Raw genomic sequence first — 24377 nt, 5'->3', positions numbered from 1 at the left:
CCCGAGTGAAGTGGAGCGCATTAATTTAACTTTGCCTGGAGCGCTAAAATGTTTTGAAACGCCTCTGCTAGTGCGTGTTGTCATTCTAGGTCACCGGTCAAGAAACGCTGTACACGCTTACTCTGCATTGATATCCCTCCCGGCTCTACCCCGACCACTGCGTGGGCCATATAAGTCTCTGCCTAATCGGCAGTGGCTGCCTACAACCTATTCGATGGAAGAGCGTAGGTTAGGGCGTGTTGGTATTCCATAACTGAGGTTTTTTAGCGCACGAAAAGGGACGAAAGACAGTGGCAAGATGGAGACTGTCATGGTTGACTTTACCACCTAAAACCATTCGCTCACCGCGGGAAGGCTGTGTGCGGCCGTGTATACGTTGGCCGACTACGCACGACGCGCCAACTTCTAAGGGCCAGGAGTGAACTGCAGCATTTACAAAGGTCTGACCAAAACTCTCGCTGCTTCCGACAACTGTGACGAGCACTTTTCTGCGATGAAAGCATCATCTCATTACTATAACTGGGTCCAGCAGAGCCTCAGCAGATGTCGCAGACACCCTGTGTTACAGCCATCTTGTAGGTGTTCTGTGCCACTGCGGGTTTCACACTCTGCGTCGGAGTCCGATTCTACGGCTTCTTTACTGCCCCAGCCTGAAACAGTTCCCAAGAATTGGCAACGCGGCCTCCGCGTTCGCAAGTGCGTGAGCACATGGTCGGTCCGAGCCAGCAGGTGAAGCCGTCGGCTCTACCCCAGCCAGTGGGAAGTCTGGAGCCGAAACTCAGTTGCAGTACGATCTTGCTGGCTGCTACAGCGTCTTCGAAAATAACTCAGCGGTTTCTCATGCTCTGGCTTCCGGAGATTGGTGGTGGGTCACGGCGTTGGTCGCATTTCGCACTGAACATAGCGGGTGCGTCATGTCTGCCCATTGACATCGCTGTTCGGTAGGCATCGCCCTTTGTTGCGCCTTTTCCAATAGATGCCTCGACTACACGCGGCATTTTGCCGAGCTTCGACTATTGGAACTCATCAGAGACCTTTGGTTCATCAACGGCAACGCTATAAAAGCGCGAGTTGCGTCACACGCGCGTACGCGTGTTCGCTTTCCCGGAATCGCGGATCCGTCGCCGGCGATCCCGACACAGCTGTAAACAACTGCTATCAGGGTGACCGACGCCGTCCAGTGCGGTTGCTACTTACCATGGCTTTTTGTTCAGCATTTCCACTTTCACATTTCCCCAAATACGGCTGCACAGCCGTCTACGAGACCTACGTCTGTCTTGCGATAGCCAGAGCCGACCGCAAGATCCATCTTCCTCGACTCCTTACGCCAAGCTTTTGCGTGTGAAGCTGCAAGTCGAGCTGTGCAGTGTGACCAAGAGTAAAGACTGCACCATTTTGGGAGTGGCACTAAGAATTCGAAAAGGAAGAAAGAGAGGAATAAGTGAGAGATAAACAGTCCTTTAGAGGAACGGTATTCTGCCGTTTCAATGCTATATATATATATATATATATATATATACTGATACCTCTACCTTCAAGCTGCCGAGTGTTATAACCACTAGGGCACGATCGCACGCATGCCTCTATCGTTGCCAACACGACTAGCTATTGGAGAAACTCCGCTCGGAAGTTGATTTCAGTATGTTAGTTCTGAGCAAAAAGGAAAGGGTGCATAAATATATTTCACAACAGTGGCTGCATAAGCCACTTTACCTCGCAGCTCACTCAGCGAGAAGCTAATTCTCATGATTGCACACCTACGTCTAACACACATTTATTCCCCGATGTTCGACTTCCCGGGGCTACAGATGTGAAGGAGATACCGTGCACCTTAATGATCATTTGAAGAAATTGAACGAAAGTACTTGCGAAGCATAAAATTGCTTTTTTAGTAAATCTCTTTATGAAAAAAGGCAGCAGGACTGGACCAGAACTGCCTAATGTCCTCTTTGAAAGGTTACTTTCGCTCCCAAAGCTTAATGTATAAGCTTGGGATGTGAAATGTGAGTAGCAGTTACAAAGAACTGAGCGCTTCGCACCTCTGTATAGAGTTGTGCCAGATTTAATATGCAGCCTAAAATTCACCAAGGTACAGAAAGGAATAACAGATTTCCTACAACAGCAGACGAATATCTCAGTTGCTTTTTGCATATGGCGCAAATGTGAGTTCTAAGATCTTTTGTACTTATGAAAGCAGAGCAAAGAGACATGCCAGGAACTGACAACTTAGGAGGCTTATTCTAGTATTCCGTGTATATTACACCTAAAAAATATGGAGGTCACTTCCATTTTATTATAAAAGCAATACCTGTTTACACATTATCTGTGTATCTTTTTAAGCATTTTACCGTTTATAATTGATAGCGTTGCATGATTGCTTAAAAAAGCATTCCCAGGAAACACCTTGTAATATTCAATATGTACCTTTTTGACTGGAATCGGTCTCGCTGTAGGCAGTTCGTGCATCGCTTAGGGAAGGAGACATGGCCATTCAGTATCGAGAAGCATTTCATGAAATTCATCGAGAAAATAAAGGTTTCTTAACAAAACTTAGTTAAGGTGAATAGCTGCCTCTCGCTGCTTCGGCCAATTTTATGGTTGCTGGATGGTCGGACTCAGCAGGGATAGTTTGTATTCCTTCATTCATTAGTTTGTTGGTTCATTCTTTCGCTCACTCACTCGCTCGTTCGTTCGCACGCTCGTTCAGGTTATTTGCTTAGATTGACATTTATCGCCGACGATTCCTGCACGATCTTTATGGAGGTACTATAAAAGCTATTGGGCCCCAGAAAGATGGTTGGTGACACTTGCTCACATAGCTTAGCATGCGAAATAAATAAGTATGAAACACTGGGAATCATTTAATGCCTCAAAGCAACTGGTCTCGCAACAGGCAAGCGGTTCTTTAATCAATTCAACGCTCTGTAAACAAAGAAAACACTGCCTTTTATTAATGGGCAGATCACTTTAGAGGGCACACAGTACTTTTTTTCTGTGTTTCTTTTTATTACATATGTATAGGAGTTCACCTGTTTTCAATAAAGCGTCAGTTCAGAGTCAGCACTTGGGTTTGTGTTTCTTCTGTGTGTCCTTGTCGGAATTGTGCTGCTGTTAGCAATAAAAATGCATTACGCTAGACTGTTTATTTACACTAACAGACCTACAGTATGCATAAGCGATAATGCCTCAAAATATTAGCACTCACGTAGTGCCACTCACCCTGGTTGATGCCATCTCACGATTAATGATGAGCCTTACTGTGATGCCGTCGCAATATCGGAAGGGCTTGTTGCTTACTTCAAATCAGTAGAAACATGCTAGTGGCACCAGTGCTGAACTTAATGATGAAAGACCACTTCCGCTGTTTTCACATTGAAATAACATATCAGTGTGTTTAACCTGTTGTTAAAGACTGACCATAAGAAAGGTGCTAGGTCTAATCACATACCCAATACGTTTCTTAGAAATATGCTGAATGAAGGGTAGCTTGTGAATCCTAGATTCAAATCTAACATTGCTGACCTGTAACAATTTGGAACACCTCATACTTAAAAAACTTATGCAGTATTTTTCGAATAACAATGTTCGCTCGAGTTCCCGCCATGGTGTCTGAATCAGACCTACTTTGTAAAGGCGCATGACTTACTGAACTAACTCGTGATATTGCTTCGGCAAAGTATCTTAGTAATGCAATTTGTGCAAATTTACTAAACATATAAAGCATTTTATCTAGTTTTCACAAAATGCTTCGAACTAAACTCGCTGCTTTCCTTCGCTCCTATAAACTCGGCAGAATCACATACTGTTTAGTAAAAGTGGCCCAATAATAGTGTTTTTGCTAATTATTAGAATAGGAATAGCAAGTATTGAATATCGAATCAAATGTCAAATACTCAAGCACGAATACAGTAACAGCCGGATTATTGATTCCTAGATGACTAGGTACCACACCGGTACATCTTAGTACAATATGGAAATTTGTCATCTATAAAGGATTAACTTTGAACACATCTCTAATTCTCATTAAACCTACAGTAGTAACTTCTCAACAACGTTAGAGCCTGGAAGCAGTCGTGGCTGTATGAGTAGCTTCACCCGAACGTAAAATTATTGCTTACCGAAACGCAGGTTGTGGCGTAAAAGATGAAACTGCTACGTGACAAGACTGCCAAAAGCACTGGCATACTACAAACAAACATCACATAATATCATGCAGGCCTCCATCACAAAATCTAAAAGAAGGCTTTTGCTGCGTATTTTGTTTCCGCATTCCTTCGAAAACGATGTCATTTCACTTGGGACATTTAGCGTTACTGGGTTTAGCAGAGAAAGTTTAGTAATCATAATTAAGCAGTTGGTTGTTGCAAGACATTTGATTACGTTTGAATATTCTCAGAAACGCATTAGTCCTTTTGGAATACAAATACGAATAGGTAGCGACGAATATTCAATTAGTGATCGACGCTCTGAATATTTACACCCATTCGCTATTTGTACGCGAGATCACCATTCGTAACTGTTAACTATGTGAAATGAAGCACTACAACATGTTCATCAGGTGTCCTAAAAGTGTTAGTCCTTGGACCACGTTTGTTTCATGTTGATTTTACTGAGAGATTTGGGAAGCTATTACTAACAAACCCATTCACTTTGGCTTGTACGCCAGTGAGTGCGTCTCCTATTCTGTTGCTGTTAATAATGATGACCAGCACATGCTGAACACTGCCTTTTGTTGCTGTGGGACTGGAGCAATAATGTCCAATGAAGCTGTAGCAATAATGCTTGCTAACAAAAACGTGCCTCTCAGAAATGCTCAGTATAAAATACGCATAATAGCTTTCGATAATGAGTTTAAGTGTTTTGAGTAGCACTTATGCAGCTCATATGGGAGAGTCGTATAAATTTTAATCGTGGAAAAACGCTGGAAAAGCTTTGGTCAATAATGTTTACACTGAACCACATAGCAAAAAAGTGCAACCTAACATCATAGAGAACTTTGATACGACTACGCAAATATTCTTAGTTGGTTTAGTCGCCTCAACGATCGTGCGACACTGAAAAGTTGGAAGGCGTCCAAATAGGTTCATTAGGTTACTTTATCATCGACATAGCCGCACATTTTCTAGATAGATATACACTCAGCATTTGCCGTTCCAGCCCTTGAAGTTTTGAGGCACATGTGAAGGCACTATCACGCTACATAAATTTCTACAGGATTCATTTCATTAATGTGTCCAAATAGTTACAAGTGGTCTTGACCGACAAAGACGAAATATTGGCCCTTTAGACATTGTACCCCTCAGATGTCTCCATGATTGCTTTTTCCTTTTTCCTCACACTGTAAAACGGCGGAAAGCCTTGAGTGGCTGCTCCAAAGATTAGCAGTGGGAAGCGTTTTCTCATGAAGTACATATCCATGTTCCTGCCAAAGCGTCCCAGGGTTTTGTTGCTGTTCCGCGTTGAATATTAGTGCTACTCCTCTTTGTTCAACCAGTACCTGCTCCAGTTACGTCTTGTATAAAACAGGAATATTATTTAAAAGAAGCTAACTAAATAAATACAGTTGGAGATACAGTGAGTACAGTAGTTGGAGAAGTATGGGAGAGGCCTTTGCCCTGCAGTGGGCGTAACCAGGCTGATGATGATGATGATATGAACTAAATAAATTAAGCACTATGGTGGAGAGCAACGAACCAACTCGCAACAGGCCCTCAATACAAATAAAGTGTTCTTAAAACATGGAACGATTTTCACTTTTCCCCACAGCTCAAAACGACAAGATGGAGGTGTCAGTCGTTGTTCTCTCAATTTGAGACGGACATGAACCAAAGCGTAGTGTTTTTTATGACGGCTCCGTGAAAAAAAGTCAAGACGCTCAGCTACCGTGACAGCAAAGCTTCAACGCTGTTCAAACACAATTCGCCGAACATCCATTAGTTGCTCAAAGAACGTATCAAACAAATACCGCTACTTTCACGTATAGTCATATTCTCATGATCTCAATTTACTTCGAACAGCTGCTGTATTGCTAAAGTAAGGTTTGCGATGAGATGAGTGGTTGCGAGAATGAAAAAATTGAGTTGAACAGATGATGAGCAAGTGAAGACATTTATTACCACAACACTGTCTGGGATGTCAACAGCAGGCCGTGGTTTGAAGCTTGGTATAGGAGTTATTTAAGACGCTGTGAGCAAGGCATCGATGGTAATCGGCCTGGCACATGAACGACATGCATTTAAAAGTGCCAGTAGGGGGGTAAGTATGGCGAGTGAATCTTGCAGCTTGGTTCATAAAGCGTAATGCTCTTTCCTTTGCAGTTCTTGTAGTATGCCCTTTGACACTGTTGTGGAGCTGGGTAGTCAACCGTGCTACTCGTCTGCACTAGTTGGCATCCTGCGAAAAGCGCAGTAAAATAGCTTTGCTCGCTTGAAAGAACACTGATCTTTTGAATGCGCTGCCATATCTCTCCCTTTTACATATGTGCACGAGATTCCGGAAAAAAACGGCGATGCAGGCGAAGCAGGACCAATGACATGAAAGAGCGGTGCTTCAGTCTATAGGCCAGTCGCACATTGGCGCCGTAGATAGCTTTTTAAGAAGACATAAGAAACCAAACATCAATAAACACTGCCAACACTGCACCAAAACAACAGCACAACACAAAACTTCAATACAAGCTCACAAACCTCAGATAGTGCCTTTATTGAAGTGTCGTGCTTCCTCACACAACTACACTTACTAGGCACAATGAATTACCAACCAGCGAGCATCGAAATTTCATTGTGCAGTGATTTCAAACTTGAGCACATGGTAGTAGTTTGTCCATAAGAACCAATGTTCGTAACCATTTGATGGATCATTAAAAGTTCCTTCGCATCTCGTAACATACCCTCTGAGCAATTCAGATATTCATATAGAGACGACACTTACCTTTCGTACCATCACTGCGCTGTTCAACCAAGACTGCACAGCCAGGACGCTTAATTTATGATCAAGCTGTTGCGAAGTACTTCAGCGTGCACTATAGCCCACAGAAAAAGAATGCATCGGAACCTGATAAAACCTGTCTTAAAGAAGATTTCACAGTAATGTTTACGTGAGTTCTAGAAAAGTTATATAAAGAATGACATTCTTGTTTGAGTGTCACGGTTTGAAGTGAAGAGTGGAAATACTCAACCAAACGCTTGGCTAAAGCCTACACTTTAGTCAAACCTGCCACAAATAATTCCTTTCCGCATCATCTTTCGCAGCGTGTTTGTAAAAGTGTGAAATACTTTTCAGGTAAACAAAAGATTCGTTTCTTTACAGCATATGTTATAGGAATAAGGCACGGATATTTTCGAAGCACGATAAATGGCTGTCTATGCAAAATAGCGGATAAAACTCATATCTTGATAACTACTTATCAAGTTATTTATACGAGTATTTCAATGCCAAGTAGAGAATAGGCTACCGAATTTTATCTTAAGCAGGAATAAATCTCTGAAAGCATTCAATATTTAAATTATATTAAGAAGCGCCCTAAACCCTTGCGGTGTTGTATCTGCTGCAGAAAAACAAGTACTCGTGCGTATATTTTACCGATCCAAAATTTTTAAACTGGAAACTCGTTGTTGCAGCAAAAGTGATCAGCCAATATTGCACCGAATGTTTCAATTTCTTTGCATTGGGTGGCAGCGTCGCAAATTAGAATAAGATTGTCCAGAGCCACAATGGTATATCAAACTCTGTATGCCGGTACATTCTGTACATCAAAGAAGCCGGAGCTTTGTTGATGTACTGTATGTCTAGCTCTGTTATTATCCTATACACTAACCAGCGCTCGTCCTAAACCAAAGTATTAGTGGCAAAAACTATTGCACGGACTGTCTACTGCTGAAAGTATAGGCGGCTTCTGTGTATAGTATAGCTTTGACTGTGTGGCCGTTACAAAGAACGTCGAGGTGGTTGGTTGTTGATCTTGACGCTGCGTCATCTTTACGTAGCGTTTTCCCGACTTCGAAGCTTCGTCTACAAATCGGCGTGCTATTGCTAGGTCGTCGAAATGGACCTTGTACCTTCTTCCCCACCGTCAGGGAATGTTGGGCATTTAGACAAAGAGCAACCGCGCTTTTATCGGTTGCTGCTTTCACTTTTCGGATAAGGGCTAACGGACCTACCATGGATTGGGATGGAGCATGGTCGGCGTGGTAGTAATAGATAGTGGGCCTGGCGACAGTGAACGGAATGGTTTTAGAGCTATCCCATGTGTTGTGGCTAGATAGTCGGTCATGCCAAGAGGTCGTTGGTTTTGCGTGGGATGCGGTGCATTGACGGCAAGCCCTTGTAATCCCGGCTCGCGGTTTCGGTGTCGTCCGAATGTGTGGCCTATTTTTCCTGAGTGATTGCAGAACGGGCAATTGCTGCGGGCCCGCTATATGTCCCTCTTCCTAGCAAAATTCACTGGGCCGACGGCTAGGTGGATATCATGTCCGCGATATTCTCATGTGGTGCAGTGCCCGTTGTGTTGTGTGGTGCTAGGACGAAATGACGCGAGGAAGTCGAAGAGGCAATGACCCCCGGCATGTGGCGAACGAAAAATAAAGAAGAAGGAGAAGGCCAAAAATGACAAGTGAACAAGTGAATAAATTCGACTAATAGAGAACTAACACGCGAAGGGCGAGAAAAGAAGGAAAAGAAGTTCCCGCAGAAGCTCGTGGAGCAACCCAGAAGCGCGAAGTACCAGGTCGCAAGAACTCGTCGGGTTCAGGCCACGAAGCCCGGCTGCTGCCTCGCTACTCCATTCTGCTGGCGATTCCTCAGACAGCCACGGTCCGCTGCACTTGGACCGGTATGAATTCCAGCCCTGGGCCTTCCGTTGTTTTTCCGGGACCGGACTGTACCAGGTCTGCCCAGTCTTTTGTTCCTAGGATTTCCAGACCCGTCCGCCCATACCAGACTCATGTCTGCCGTCATCGTGAAGCGGGGGCTACCGACCCGCCGACAGTACATCACCCTCCAGAGTGCGAATGCTCAAAGACATTATTTATCATGGCGTGCGACTATATGGGATATGTGGGACTTTGGTGGTTTAATCTGCGGGGCTTTAGTAGTATTAGGCAAGTGCGTTGTATGTATATGTTTTTCCAGTGTTTCTTTAACGCGGTTACTTTGACCTCGCTCATTCCTGTATTAACATGGTCACTCAAAATGCAAGCAGCCTCGATTTTCTCGTCAACGAAGGCTTCGCCTCAGTTACCGTCATTTTTCGAACCAACCCTCACAGCGTGCTGGCGGCAACAGCGTTGGTGGCTGGTGACCAAACTACGCCGTCACTGGTCCCTGACGCGGGCGCACAGGGGAACGTGCCGGCTTGAAGTGGCTTAGCTCATCGCTTTTGGTTGAGGCTGCGGCGGTTGTGAAACTCTTAATGACAGCTACATCTCTTCCTGGGTGGTGTCAGCAATCGAAGAAGCTTGAGGCTGTGACGAAGAGAAGCAGTTCTGCAGCTCCTTGGAACAACGTTGCCATTGAGATGCAATGTGATGGCTGGTGGAATATTGGCCTTATGGCGTTTTTTCAATACAAGCAGGAGCCCCGACTTCTCAGCTGCGCAGGTGAGTCCTCCGGCTGTTGCATACTGTTGTACTATAGTTATTGCTTCCTGTAGGGTGGCTTGAACGGCGCCGTCCTACCCTTCGGTTACCCAGATTGTTACATCATCGGCGCACAGGGCGTGCTGCACGCTGGGATGTTAGTAGAGGAGCGGTGGTGGCTTTTCGATCGCCACGTTGAGGGTGGATGAGAGAACCGAACCCTGGGGAGTCCATCTGCAAGAAAGCTTTGCGATATCTGACCAAATATCACCCAGTCCGATGGTAGCTGTGCGGTCAAATAAAAAGGCGAAGGACAAGCCCTGGCTTGACTCTTTGGCGATGACACATCGAATACACCGGTCCTATAGACCGACGCGGCCAGCTACCCACAGAGACATGCTCTATGTCTAGTCGTACTAGATAGTACAGAAATTCTGAGGTCTTCGGCCATGCTCAACACTGTGGACAGTGGCACTGCGGAAAAGGCTGCTATCGCCCTAGCCATCGCACACGCTTCAACCATGCCGGCACCGGATGGACCAGTCACAGTGTTAACTGATTTACAGACCGCCTGCAGGACTCTGGCACAAGGGAAGGTGATACCTTACACACACCGCATCATTACATCATTACACCCCACAGCGTTACACAGGGTGCCTACCGTCCGGACACCTGGACACGTCTCTCTCCATGGTAATGAACGCGCTAATGCGATAGCCCGAGACCTCGCTAACTGGGCGCCACTGGAAGAGCTGTCAAACCTAGATGACGCACAGGCAGAACCATTGCACTACACAAAAACTGCACAACATTACACATATAGCAGGAGGCAAGTCCCCTCACAACATAATTCCCTCAACCCAGAAGGTGCCGTGGCGTAGCGACAGCTTCAAACTAATTCCTTTCCCTGCCTCTTTTATCTTCACCTATTTCACCCCTCACAATATCCCTCATACTGGCCCTACTGTGGAGCAAAGCATACAGTATATCACTGCACCAGGGAGTGCCCACACCATCCGTATTACTCCCATATTTCTTCACCTTCCTCCTGGGAGACTGCGCTGACCAGCTTAGACCCGCAAGAGCAGTGACGGGTGGTCCGGCGGGCACGCGGAGTGGCGCGAGGAAATGGGGCCCGGAACTAAGGGCTCCAACCTACGAGGAAGTCATCCCATCTCATAACAAATAAATATTTTCTCTCTCTATCTCTGCCGCTCCTCTCGCACGAATGCTCTGATGATCTTGCGCGGGTCATCGGTGCCTAGTGCCTGAGCTTTGGCGTAGTTTGTCCTCAATGGTCGTCTATTCTATTCCTTATTCCGCATCGACAGTGCCTCTTCAATCCTAGTGTCCTAAGTGGGAAACTATTCCATGATCTCAGGCTTCTTTTACATCATTCCAACGGCTATCCCTTGCTTCATGCCGCCCATTGAATACAGACTTCATTTTTCTCCGTTATGTCACGGTCGGCATCGTGAAAAAGGCAAATAATTTTCCTCGTATGCATCGCCGATTTCGTTTGGTACCTGTGCTCGGGCTTTTAGCAGAACTGTAACCCTTTGTTTGCGTACGTTTATAAAATTATTCAGTAAGCTACTCTGAAACAGGTCCCAAGTTGTTATGGTAAAGTGAGTTCGCGAACCCAGTTCTTGCATCACCTTCCAAGGAAAAATGCACATGCCGTAGCCAGTCCTCGAAGTTCCATGAGCTGAACGCAGACCTTCTTTTGAGTGACTCCAGCGAATGGTTGATGTATCCGCTGATGTATCCGTGGAAGTTTGACGGCGCCTTGGGTGGTCGCAGTACGACAGCTGCTGTTGGTGCTGAGCCTGTCATAGTGACGGATGACTAAGTGAGTAACTTCCTGGTCGTCTCGCGTAATAGTCCCTCTACCGGCGCCAACCCTTGCCGGCTGGGGCTAGCTCGCTGGCTAGTGGCGACTTTGACGTTGTTCACGGACTGGGCTTTTCTCACTGCTTGTAGTGGGTGTATGGTGCGCAACGAAGTTCCTCCACCAAACGTCACGTTGTAGTGATGGTGACGAACAAGAAAGTAACAAAGAGGTGAATCCACGAAAAAAAAATACTAATTTGGCTAACTTGCGCCAAGAGAAGCAAGTGACACTCGAAGCGCAACGATAGCGGTGAGCGCATTCGTCGATAGCCAATATTTGTTTCACGGGTCAAACGCCACCACATACTTATGACTCCTGGTACATTCCAGCGTAATGGCCGGTGCATCCGTAAATTTCCAAATGTGCATCACTATTTCAGTCGAACTCATCTGATAGAGAAAAAATATTTTAGTTACCGCCCCCTCTCTTTGTTTCTTCGGAAATGTTACTTCTGTGTCATGGCCATTTCTTTCCTTCTCTGGTGTGTGGTTTCACTTACTATACCTACCGCGGTGGCTTAGCGGCTATGATGTTGTGTTGCTAAGCGCGATGTCGCGGGATCGAAATCCGGATGCGATGGCTGCATTTAGATGGGGGCGAAACGCAAGAACGCCTGTGCCCTTGCATTCGGGGTGCGTTAAAAAACTCTAGGTGGTCAAAAATATTCCGGAGTTTGCCGCATTGACGTTCCTCATAATCGTATCTTGGTTTTGGCTAGTCAAACACCAGAATGGAGTTTCTATTGTTCCACTTACTATACGAAAATTCTAGTTATTGTTATGTGGCAGCCACGGCGGCCGCATTTCGATGGGGACGAAGTGCGAAAACACCCGTGTACTTCGATTTAGGTGCACGTTAAAGAACCCCAGGTGGTCCAACTTTCCGGAGTCCACCAATACGGCGTGCCTCATAATCAGAAAGCGGTCTTGGCTCGTAAAACCCCATAATTAAAAAATTATGTCGTGAAAATTAGCCTAACGTTCACACGTGGAAAGCGCATACGTGAACATGCTACTTAGTTTTTTTGTCACACGCACATTCCAGAAGTAGAAACTGCACACCCTCTTCCCCCTTCATTCCGTTCATGTACAAAAAAAAAAGACGGTTCCCCTTTTCGAACATTGCGACCTGCCTGCAGACGCGCTTACTTATTCTCCCTCAAGGTTAGTGACGTAAAGCGAGCTTTAAGATCGCTCGCAAGGAAAGCATTTGTTGCTATCACAAAGACAAGCCCACTTGTCCAAACGTTCGCTCCTGCCACATCGTTTGACCGACCATTAATTAAAATGTGTTACTACTGTTCACCAAATGCTCAAACAGCAGCATGAAATGTGGCGATCCACACCACCAGCGTGGTAATGAAGAGGAGAAGACGACGAGGTTAGCCAGAGGAATGTAGCAATATATGGGTTCTACCGGCAGTACCCAAGTGAAATTTTTACATTGGCGCAGTCAACAACAAGAACCTGTGGGGAAGAACATGAACGTCGCGTTCAGCGAAGGACGAACCACCATGGAAAGCTAAAAAACAAGTGAAGAACATGCCGGGCCACTGGGGGGTGTCACCACGCCTGACGTTCTATGGAGTGTTCCAAGTACCTCCGGGATTACGGCTGACGACACCGTCAATGAAGGTATTGTTCCTGCCTCCAATAACAAGACGAGTCTGAAACTTGTTTTAAAGGACCCGTCTTAACTCATGAAACGCAGCAAGCTGTAACGCTGCCAGACAGTGATACAACTGTTCTGAACGCACTGCTTGACGTTGAGAAATACCAGATAAAGCAACAGCAGCAGCTCGTAGATCTTCTTGTTACGCTATCATGCTCTGCAAACAAGGAAGAACAGCATTTCATAAAACGAGACGTATCTGATGGCGATTCGGCCGGTGTACATTCCTGGCTTCATTTTTATGAGTATGCTTTGTTCCAAGAACCAATGGTTGAGTGATGCAGATCGCATACAGAACATGGGGACATTGCTGTGTGGCGACGCACGGAAATAGAACAATCTTCGGTTAAGTTCACAGTTGAATGAACCATATAATGAGGGGAAGGAGAGTTTCTCTCGAGCATTCAAAAAGAATCCCGAGGAACTTTGGAATAACGCCATATTCTACAGACAGAAAGCAGTAAGCATCGTAGAGTATGTGTTGTAAAAGTGACATTTAATTTGTACAGCCGAGCCCAAACTTCAGAATTGTCAGTCACCGCGCTCATTGTACACGGCGTGACGATAAAGTGCCAGAAACAAGCTTTATCTAGGTCGCTAAGCACAATGGACCAACTGCTTCAGTCACTCGCGTGCGTCATGACGAGAGATTTTATTGTGCCATCAAAACAGACAAGAGTCACAAGTCTAGACCGAGCGGCAAATCCACGCGAGGCTCGGTACTTCTCAACCAGCCATACCACCAAAAGTCGAGGCACCACAGTATCTCACCCATATGCTGAAGAAACGGTGTTCCTTGCTAAATCAGGTCTTCTGACAGTGCCGATGCTTGTAAACAACCGAAACATGTAAGTATTGATTGACAATGGTGCTTGTGTGAGCCTAAGTAATGAAACTATAGTGGACTCAACCGGCATCATATCCGGAAAGCTTATTCGTGTGTTTAGCCACGATGGTTCATCTCGGGATTACCATAAATGGACAACGGCAACTCCTGAGTTTGAAGGTCAGAAGTTCAAGGTGGAAGCGCTCGTCGTGTCAGCGGTGAACTTCGGCTTTCTTTTATCGCCACCTGACATGAAGAATATGAAGATCGACATACTATGCAATGACGAGGTGACTTGAAAATCCTGAGCAAGGTATGTGTTTGACGAAAAAGCTCGACGAATGAAAGCCATCATGCGCAGAACACGTGCCACTGAACTTCCCCTATTTAATTTACATTGGGCCATATACCGAAGCCACAACCACGATTGAGGTACCGTTCTTGTTGCGCGAAAAAGCCGTATAGTCTCAGCCATGAAAAGAAAGTATGGATAAGACAAGAACTTCAAGGCACGTTAGCAGCAGGGATTATTAGGCCATCGACATCCTGTTTTGGTTCCCCTATTACCATTGTACCAAAGGAAGATGGATCATTCCGACTGTGCACTGATTACCGTATGATAAACAAGCAGACCGATCTTTTTCCATACCCGATGCCAAGGACAGGTGACATCACTGATGGGAGGATGCGAATGGTTTTCACGTATAGACTTATGCGAGGGGTACTGGCAAGTAACCGTGAAAGAAGAGACTAACTAAGTTTACGGCATTTGTCACACCATTCGACATCTACGAGTATAATCGGTTACCATTTGGCTGAAAGAATTCTGGGCTGTGGTTCCATAATATTATGAACGAAACTCTGAGCAAATTCATTGGGAAACTTTGCAATGTATTTGTGGATTATATAATTGCCTTCTCCAGGACAAGGGAAAAGCACGAGTAACATTTGTGTAAAGTACTTGGGGCACTAAGCACCGCACGACTAAAAATGAACATAAAGAAAGTGAGTTTTTTTGTAATAGGGGGTTTTCCTCGGAAGGGTGTTTGATGGTGAAATAAAAAGCGCTGAGGAAGAGAGTGTTCAACGCATCAAGAAAATGGTGAAACCGTATGATGTTCATTCCCTCCGAATGTTTTAGGACTGGCGGGCCATTTCTGGGCATTCATTAGAGACTATGCCAGAAAAACCAAATGCTTCACTGGATTGACCCAAAAGGGCGTGCTATTTATGTGGTCAGAAGGGTGTGAGAATAGCTACACTGAGCCTGTCCGCATCATTTCATCGGACCCTATATTAATGCTCCCCGACTTCAAGCTGTCTTTTGAGCTCTATACCGACGCATCTTATTATGGAGTAGGCGCCATATTCTGCCAGTGTGATGTTACAAAGCACCAAGGAAAGGTGCTGAGAGTAGTAAGTTATTACTTTTCCACTTTTACGAAGACACAACGAAATGATGCTACGGAGAAGGAAGCACTGGCGGTGGTGTTAGAATTGCGGTACTTCAGAAGCTACCTGGAAAGCAACCACTTCAAGCTGTTCACAGACAAGCAGGTGCTGACGGGCCTGTTAGAGTTATCACAACTGAAGGGCGGAATAGCTCGATGGGTTAGCGAAGTACAATAATTCAGTTCTGACGTGAAACATCGCCCGGGACAGAAATATCAAGATGCCGATGCCCTATCGCGACTCCACGTGCCGCATGAAGCCCCAAATAGAAATATAAACCTGTTACAGCTGTGGGAAGGCATGCAGGAAATGGAAGTAAAGAATGGCAAAATTTACGTCTCGGACACCAAAGTGCCAACAGTCCAGAGTCAGGAGGACGCGACGTATTCTGGAAGACATACCACAAAACAGCCCAGCGTTTCACTTGGAAAATATTGTCACGTGGTGGTGACGTTTAAGAACACAGTAGCAATAGTGTGAAAGACAAAACTAACCTTTATTGGGCAAACCTGTGCCCACAAAAAGAGGCTGCACTTACAGCACAACGATAGCGGCGAACACGGTCGGCGATCGCCGAAAATCTGATCAGCGGGTCCAGCGCGTCGGCTTCTATACAGTAGTCATCGAATGTTCCAGACTAAACGTTGGACCCGCGTGCCTTCCACAAAGTTCTACACCATTCGCGTCACGCGATGAAATCAGATAACACAAGGTTCGGCGACAACAGAGAGCGGATAAAAGCGTCGATAACTTTCCAGAAACTTCGTATACATGCAGGTGCGTTCCGCCCTATGCGATAACATTTGTTAGGCGGTGAAACGTGGTCGCCCGATAAAGATAAGTACACGTGTCAATACCCCCCCCCCCCCCCCCCTTAAAAAGCATCGACCCGATGCTGCAAACAAACGAAAGTAATAGAGAAAAGCACACGTAGCAAAGAAAACAACAAAATAAGGAAGTTCGTCAGCGTCCGTAAAAGGGTTGAAGGCGCACCACGTGGACCACATCAGATCGTGCGTGGCGCCGCTGTCAATGCGAAATGCCGTCTGGCACGACCTCATATTCCAGTGCGCCAATACGTCGGATGACCTTGTAGGGTCTGAAATAGCATCGCAGTAGTTTCTCACTCCTTCCTCGTCGGCGTATCGGGGTCCATACCCAAACACGGTCGCCGGGCTGGTACTCGACGAAGCGTCGTCGGAGGTTGTAGTGTCGGCTGTTGGTACGCTGCTGGGTCTTGATCCGTAGGCGGGCGAGCTGTCGGGCTTCTTCGGCGCGCTGGAGATAGGTAGCGACGTCAATATTCTCCTCGTCAGTGACGTGCGGCAGCATGGCGTCGAGCGTCGTCGTCGGGTTCCTGCCGTAAACCAGCTTAAACCGCGTGATCTGTGTTGTTTCTTGCACCACCGTGTTGTAAGCGAATGTTACGTACGGCAGGACGGCATCCCAGGTCTTGTGTTCGACCTCGACGTACGTTGCTAGCATGTCGGCGAGGGTCTTGTTCAGGCGCTCCGTGAGACCACTCGTCTGCGGGTGCTAGGCTGTTGTCTTCCTGTGGCTTGTTTGGCTGTATTGCAGAATGGCTTGCGTGAGCTCTGCTGTAAAAGCCGTTGCCCTGTCGGTGATGAGGACTAATGGGGCACCATGTCGCAGCAGGATGTGCTCGAAGAAAAATTTCGCCACTTCGGCTGCGCGGCCTCTTGGTAGAGCTTTAGTTTCGGCGAAACGGGTGAGGTAGTCCGTCGCCACGACGATCCACTGATTCCCGGATGTTGACGTCGGAAACGGCCCAACAAATCCATCCCAATCTGTTGGAATGGTCGACGAGGAGGTTCGATCAACCGTAGTAATCCTGCTGGCCTTGTCGGTGGTGTCTTGCGTCGGTGACAGTCTCGGCATGTCTTGACGTAACGGGCGACGTCGGCGGTCAGACGCGGCTAGTAATACCATTCCTGTATCCTCGACAGCGTCCGGGAGAACCAGAGGTGCCCAGCGGCTGGATCGTCGTGTAGAGCGTGCAGTACTTCTGGACGCTGCGCTGATGGTACAACAAGAAGGTAGCTGGCGCGGACTGGTGAGAAGTTCTTCTTCACGAGCAGGTTGTTTTGTAGCGTGAACGAAGACAACCCGCGCTTAAATGCCCTAAGGACAACGTCGGTGTTCCCTTCTAAGTACTCGACGAGGCCTTTTAGCTCCGGGTCTGCTCGCTGCTGTTTAGTGAAGTCTTCCGCGCTTATTATTCCAAGGAAGGCGTCGTCGTCCTCGTCGTCTTGCGGCGGGGGATCATGGGGGCGCGTGATAAGCAGTCGGCGTCAGAGTGTTTTCTTCCGGACTTGTATATTACGGTGACGTCATATTCTTGCCGTCTGAGGCTCCACTGCGCCAGCCGTCCTGAAGTGTCCTTTAAGTTAGCTAGCCAACACAACGCGTGATGGTCGCTGACGACTTTGAATGGCCTGCCATAGAGGTAAAGGCGGAATTTTGCTGTAGCCCAAATGATGGCGAGGCATTCCTTTTCAGTCGTAGAATAATTGCCTTCCGCTTTTGACAGGGACTGGCTAGCGTGCAATATCACCGTTCAAGTCCGTCTTTCCTCTTGATTAGGACGGCACCGAGGCCTAGGCTACTGGCGTCAGTGTGGATTTCCGTATCGGCGTCCTCGTCGAAGTGTGCAAGTACCGGCGGCGACTGCATGCGACGTTTGAGTTCTTTAATTGCGTCGGCTTGCGGCGTTTCCCACTTGAACTCGACATCACATTTCGTTAGATGTGTTAGCGGCTCCGCGATGCGTGAAAAGTCCTTGACAAAGCGCCTATAGTAGGCACACATGCCAAGGAATCTGCGGACTGCCTTCTTGTCGTTTGGCTGCGGGAACTTTGCAATGGCAGCTGTCTTCTGCGGGTCGGGGTGTACTTCAGATTCGCTGATGACGTGGCCTAGGAATAGAAGCTCATCGTAAGCGAAGCGACACTTTTCCGGCTTCATAGTGAGCCCTGATGACTTGATGGCCTCTAATACGATCGCAAGCCGCTTAAGGTGATCGTCGAAATTTCCGGCGAAGACGGCGACGTCATTCAAGTAAAGAAGACATGTGTGCCACTTCAATCCTGCTAAAACCGTGTCCATCACGCGCTGGAACGTTGCAGGCGCCGAGCACAGTCCAAATGGCATAACCTTGAACTCATAGAGGCCGTCTGGCATGATGAAGGCGGTCTTTTTGAGATCCCTTTCGTCGACTTCTATTTACCAGTAGCCAGGCTTGAGGTCCATCGATGAGAAGCATTTAGCATTGCAGAGCCGATCCAATGCGTCTTTTATCGGTGGGAGGGGTATACGTCTTTCTTCGTGATTTTGTTCAGTCGACGATAATCGACGCAGAAGCGTAGGGTTCCGTCCTTTTTCTTCACTAAAACAACTGGAGACGCCCACGGGCTTTTCGACGGCTGGATGATGTCGTCGCGCAGCATTTCGTTGACTTGTTGTCTTATAGCTTCGCGTTGTTGCGTCGAAACTCGGTAAGGGCTCTGGCGGAGTGGTCGAGCGCACTCTTCGGTTATTATGCGATGCTTTGCGACTGGTGTTTGTCGAATCCTCGATGACGTTAAAAAGCAGTCTTTGTATCGTCGAAGCAGACTTCTGAACTGTTGATGCTTACTCATAGGAAGACTTGGATTCACGTCGAAGTCTGGTTCGGGGACTATGCTCATCGGGGTAGATGCGGCTGAATCCGAGAGGACAAAGGCATTGCTGGTTTCCACAATTCCCTCGATATATGCGATTGTCGTGCCCTTGTTGATGTGCTTGAACTCTTGGCTGAAGTTGGTTAGCATAACTTCCACTTGCCCTCCGTGGAGTCGAGCGATCCCTCTTGCGACGCAAATTTCACGGTCGAGCAGTAGGCGTTGGTCGCCTTCGATGACGGCTTCTACGTCAGCGTGTGTTTCGGTGCCGACCGAAATAACAATGCTGGAGCGAGGCGGGATGCTCACTTGATCTTCGAGCACACTCAAGGCGTGGTGATTTCGACGGATCTCCGGCGGTATCGCTTGATCTTCCGACAGCGTTACTGACTTCGACTTCAGGTCGATGATTGCGCCGTGTTGGTTCAGAAAGTCCATGCCGAGAATGACGTCTCGTGAACAGTGTTGCAGGATAACGAAGGTGGCAGGGTAAGTCCGGTCATGAATGGTAATTCTTCTATGCAGATTCCACTCGGCGTGATGAGGTGTCCTCCAGCGGTCCGAATTAACGGGCCTTCCCATGCAGTATTAACTTTCTTCAATTCGGCTGCGATGGGTCCACTCATGACGGAGTAATCGGCTCCTATGTCTACTAAGGCGGTGACTGCGTGGCCGTCGAGAAGCACGTCGAGGTCGGTGGTTTTTGTCTTGCGTTACAGTTAGCCCTTAGGGTCGGATCACGGCTGCGTCGCGTTGACCTGTGGTTGGTACGTGGCGTTGTCAGGTGGTCGTTCGTCAGCGTGTTCTTTCCTGCCAGACTTCGTCGGGACGATGGTGTGTCGTCGTTGTTATGTCGTCGGGATAGTCCTTTCGGCGTCTTCGTCGGCGGCGGAGGATCTTCGCTAGTTCGACGAAAAGCAAGCGCACCTCTATCGGTTGCTGCTTTTTAGTTTTCTGGATATGGACTAACGGACCGGCCTTGCGCTGGGCCAGTGTATGGTCGGCGCTTTGGCGACAGGTAGTGGCCTGGTGACTGCGAACGGGACGGTCGTCGAGGGCTCCACTGTGTAGCGGCGAGGTAGTCGGCGATGTCACGAGGGCGTTCACCTTCCCTCGGGCGCTGTGCGTTGACGGCGAAGCCTCGCAATCCCAGGTCGCGGTATGGGCATCGGCGGTACACATGGCCGGCTTCGCCGCAGTGGTAGCAGAGCGGGCGGTGGTTGGGGGCGCGCCAAATGTCCGTCTTCCTCGCGTAGGTGCGCTGGGTGACGGGTGGTCGTGCTGGCCGCGGCGGACGACGGAATTGCGGCGTTACAGGGACCTGGCGTGGTCGCAGAGGGGGACCTTGACGGCGTGTGACGGCGGCGTAAGTCATCGCTTCTGGCTGGGGCTGCGGGGTAATTGTGGTTGCACCTCAGGAACTGCAAGCGATCGGTGCACCTCTTCTTTCGCGATGTCGGCGATCCAGGCCACTCGAGGCTGCGACGATCGCAAGACCTTGCGCAGTTCTTCGCGCACAATGGCTCTGATGGTCTCGCACAGATCGTCCGTGGACAGTGATTGAATTCCGGCGTAGCTTGTTGGCTTGGTGCGTCGGTCGAATTGCCGGTTCCGCAATTCCAGTGTCTTCTCGATGCTCGTCGCCTCATGAAAAAACTCGTCGACGGTCTTCGGTGGGCTTCTTACCATTCCGGCGAAAAGTTCCTCCTTTACACCACGCATCAGTAGGCGGACTTACTTCTCCTCGGACATTTCTGGGTCGGCGTAGCGGAACAGACGGCTAATTTCTTTGGTGAAGATCGCGATCGTCTCATTGGGCAGCTGCGCTCTGGTCTCCAGTAGAGCTTAGGCTCGCTCTTTTCGCACGACGCTTGTAAATGTTTGCAGGAAGGTGGTTCGGAAGAGGCCCCACGTCGTCAAGGTGGCTTCTCGACTCTTGAACCACGTCCTGGCGGTGTCTTCCAACGCGAAATAGACATGTCGTAGCTTGTCGTCGCTTGCCCAGCTGTGAAACGTAGCGACCATCTCATACGTTTCCGGCCAGCTTTCCGGGTCCTCAAATGTGGAACCGCGGAACGTCGGTGGTTCCCTGTGCTGCTGCAGCACGATGCGGGACGCTGGGACCGCCATTGGGGTTGCCTTGGTCACGATCTTCTTGGTCTTCTCCGGTAGAAGTCCGTGCTCCGGGGGCAGCTGTTGAAGACGGCGGCTTGCTCGATGGTCCAGGACTACGTTGTTGTTCTCTTTGCGGTCCGGGCTTGGATCACGGCTTGTCGGGGGCGTCCGGTACATGAACAAAAAGCACCTGCACCAGATGTCACGTGGCGGTGACGTTGAAGAACACAGTAGCAATAGTGTGAAAGACAAAACTAACTTTTATTGGGCAAACCTGTGCCCACAAAAAGAGGCTGCACTTATAGCACAACGATGGCGACGAACACGGTCGGCGATCGTCGAAAATCTGATCAGCGGCTCCAGTGCGTCGGCTTTTATACAGTAGTCATCGAATGTTCCAGACTAAACGTTGGACCCGCGTGCCTTCCACAAAGTTCTACACCATTCGCGTCACGCGATGAAATCAGATAACACAAGGTTCGGCGACAACAGAGAGCGGATAAAAGCATCGATAACTTTCCAGAAACTTCGGATACATGCAGGCGCGTCCCGCGCTGTGCGATAAGATTAGTGAGGCGGCGAAACGTGGTCGCCCGATAAATATAAGTACACGTGTCAATATGAAAGAAGACATCACAAATTATGTGGAAAGTTGTCATCAGTGTCAGCTTGTTAAAGCCAAGTACAAGAGGCAACAGGATAGTCTTCCCAGAGTATTGCAATATGCCCTTCGAGGTTTTGCATCTTGATTTTGCTGAAATCCAAAAGAAGGGGGAAGGAGGTAAGAGGACGAAAGCATTTTTTGTCGCCGTGGACGAGTGCACGCTTTTTGTAGCCGCCTAAGGTGGAAAGGAGGACGCAAACTGCGTGATATCATTACTGTAACGAGAACTCTTGAAGCACGTCAGAGTTGACGTCGCACACTATGGCCCAGCTTTAACAGCGAAAAATTGCGACTTTGGGTTGAGAAAATACATATCGCCCTTCGCTTCCCAGCACCTTACCATCCGGAAGCGAATTCCATTGCAGAGTGAGAGATAAGGAACTTGAAGATGTACATACGATTATACCCCGAATTCAAAGGTGGCTGTAAATGCGCCTTGAAAGCCGCTGTTGCGCATCACAACAGATCATATAGAGGAGGCCTGGGATGCAGCCCACATTTTGCGGCATTTCGAGCGAGCTCATAGCTGCCAGCGGACCACGAATTGGCTTAGTGAAACAAATTGATATGAAGGGACATCCCAAAACTTCTCATCAGCGGAAAAAAATACACAGCGACAATGAAAAAGATTTTTGACCGCAGACTCTGCACAAGTATGCCGGAAATTGAACCAGATTCTTGGGTTCTGGTCCGAAAGGGACTTGTTTCGAAAACACCGTTTGCAGGACCTTACTAGGTCATAAATACAGCTAGAAAACAAGGACTGCTGAAGACAATATACTTCCAAGGACCCAGTGGAAAAGTTGAAAAGGCTTCCATTGTGAACGTGCTACCGTATTATCATCGTGGGGGCCATGACAACCGATTGGGAGTGTGTGGCGATTCACATCGCCAGCGGGGCAATGAAGAAGAGAAGACGACGAGGTTAGCCGGATGAATGTGGCAATAAATGGGTTCTACCGGCAGTGCCCCAGTGAAGTGTTTAGTTGGAACTTGACCAGTGTTGAAGTAACATTTATGTAAAAGAAACGGTGTTTTAGCACCTAGTTTGCATGCGCAAATCGTGCAACAAAATACATGGCTGTTCCTGCTAATTTTGATCAGAAAAAATTTTTAATACTGATCATTCTAAGGCGGAACATTAACACTGAAGCAAACACACAATAATACCAAGGAAAAGAAGGCACCTGGGATTTAACTGTTTCTAACTCTGTAGACAATTCAGGGCAAGCGTTACAATTATTATCATACTCAATGCGTTAATATAAGCAGAGTACAGTAAACGTCGAAGGCAAGTCCGCCACCAGTGGTAGCCAAACCCACAGCCCTCACCATGATTATAATTCGTCGCCATATTGATCTGCGGCCATGCAACATACTAGTGATGTGGAGGGTGTGAATAAATGTACAGCACAAGTAATTTCTTGCACTTACACTTAATTAGTACCTAAAGGCACCCGTGTGTCTTTGTGTGTGTGTTTATGTGTGCGCGTCCCAAAAGAAGACCGTCTGTTTTCGCTTACGTCTCTGAGAAGTTTCTCGTGAAAATGTTGGGGATTCTCTTCGTACGGGAGATGACGAAAACCATAACCAGGGCGCTGAATGCTAATAGCTGTTCCACTCGGATCAGAGGTTCCAGCGCCTAGTATGTACTGAGGGAAATCAAGGCTAAGCAGAAGAAACAGCGTTGTTCCTGTGCGGGCGTACCCAAGTAGATGAATACGACTTCAAAATACGCCTTCTGTATTTTTAAAGCTCGGCCGCGAGCAAGATGGTTGACCGGCGAAATGCGGTAGGCACTTTAACTTGCAATATGCAAGCGATGCCACAACTAAAACAATATGCTGTCGCTATTGTGTGAAGGGACGCAGAAGTCTCGTGAGCTTCAATAGAAAAATAACCCTCCAGTTTTTTGTTTTGCGTTTCTTTGTTCACTGTTGAAAGTGGAGAAATGCAGCGCCTGCTGTCTCTGCCAGAAAATATAATGGTTTGTGAATCAATCAAATAATCACAAACGGCATTTGCGCTGCACTGAAGCCAAAGTCATGAAGCATCTTTGTTCGCCTCGGCCCTTATGATTTTGTTGTTTACTGTGAATTGTTTCGCAGTAGGGTATATGCTATCTCTTCCGAGACGACGTATTGCTTTATTCTAAAATCCGCGAAATGTTAAGGCAGCTTGCACTCCATCCCAAACTATATCACGAAAGTTATTTTTGCATGTAAGCACTCAGATTGTGTTTAGTACTGTGGATCAGTAATTTCAGTCTGGGCGAGAACTGGCTAGATCTGAGTGTTTAAAATGGCGGTATCCTTTACAATAAAAGCACCTTTCACATGCTGCTACACAGGTCAATATATATATATATATATATATATATATATATATCAGAGGAAAGAGGTTTAACCGAGGCGAGGCGCCCCATTTTTATTATTCACATCATAAGAAGCCAACAAACAATGACACCCAGGAAAACACAGGGGAAATTACTTGTACTGAC

Source organism: Dermacentor andersoni, chromosome 5 (assembly GCF_023375885.2).
Source record: "Dermacentor andersoni chromosome 5, qqDerAnde1_hic_scaffold, whole genome shotgun sequence".
NCBI lineage: Eukaryota > Metazoa > Arthropoda > Arachnida > Ixodida > Ixodidae > Dermacentor > Dermacentor andersoni.
This window is presented reverse-complemented; position numbering follows the sequence as displayed.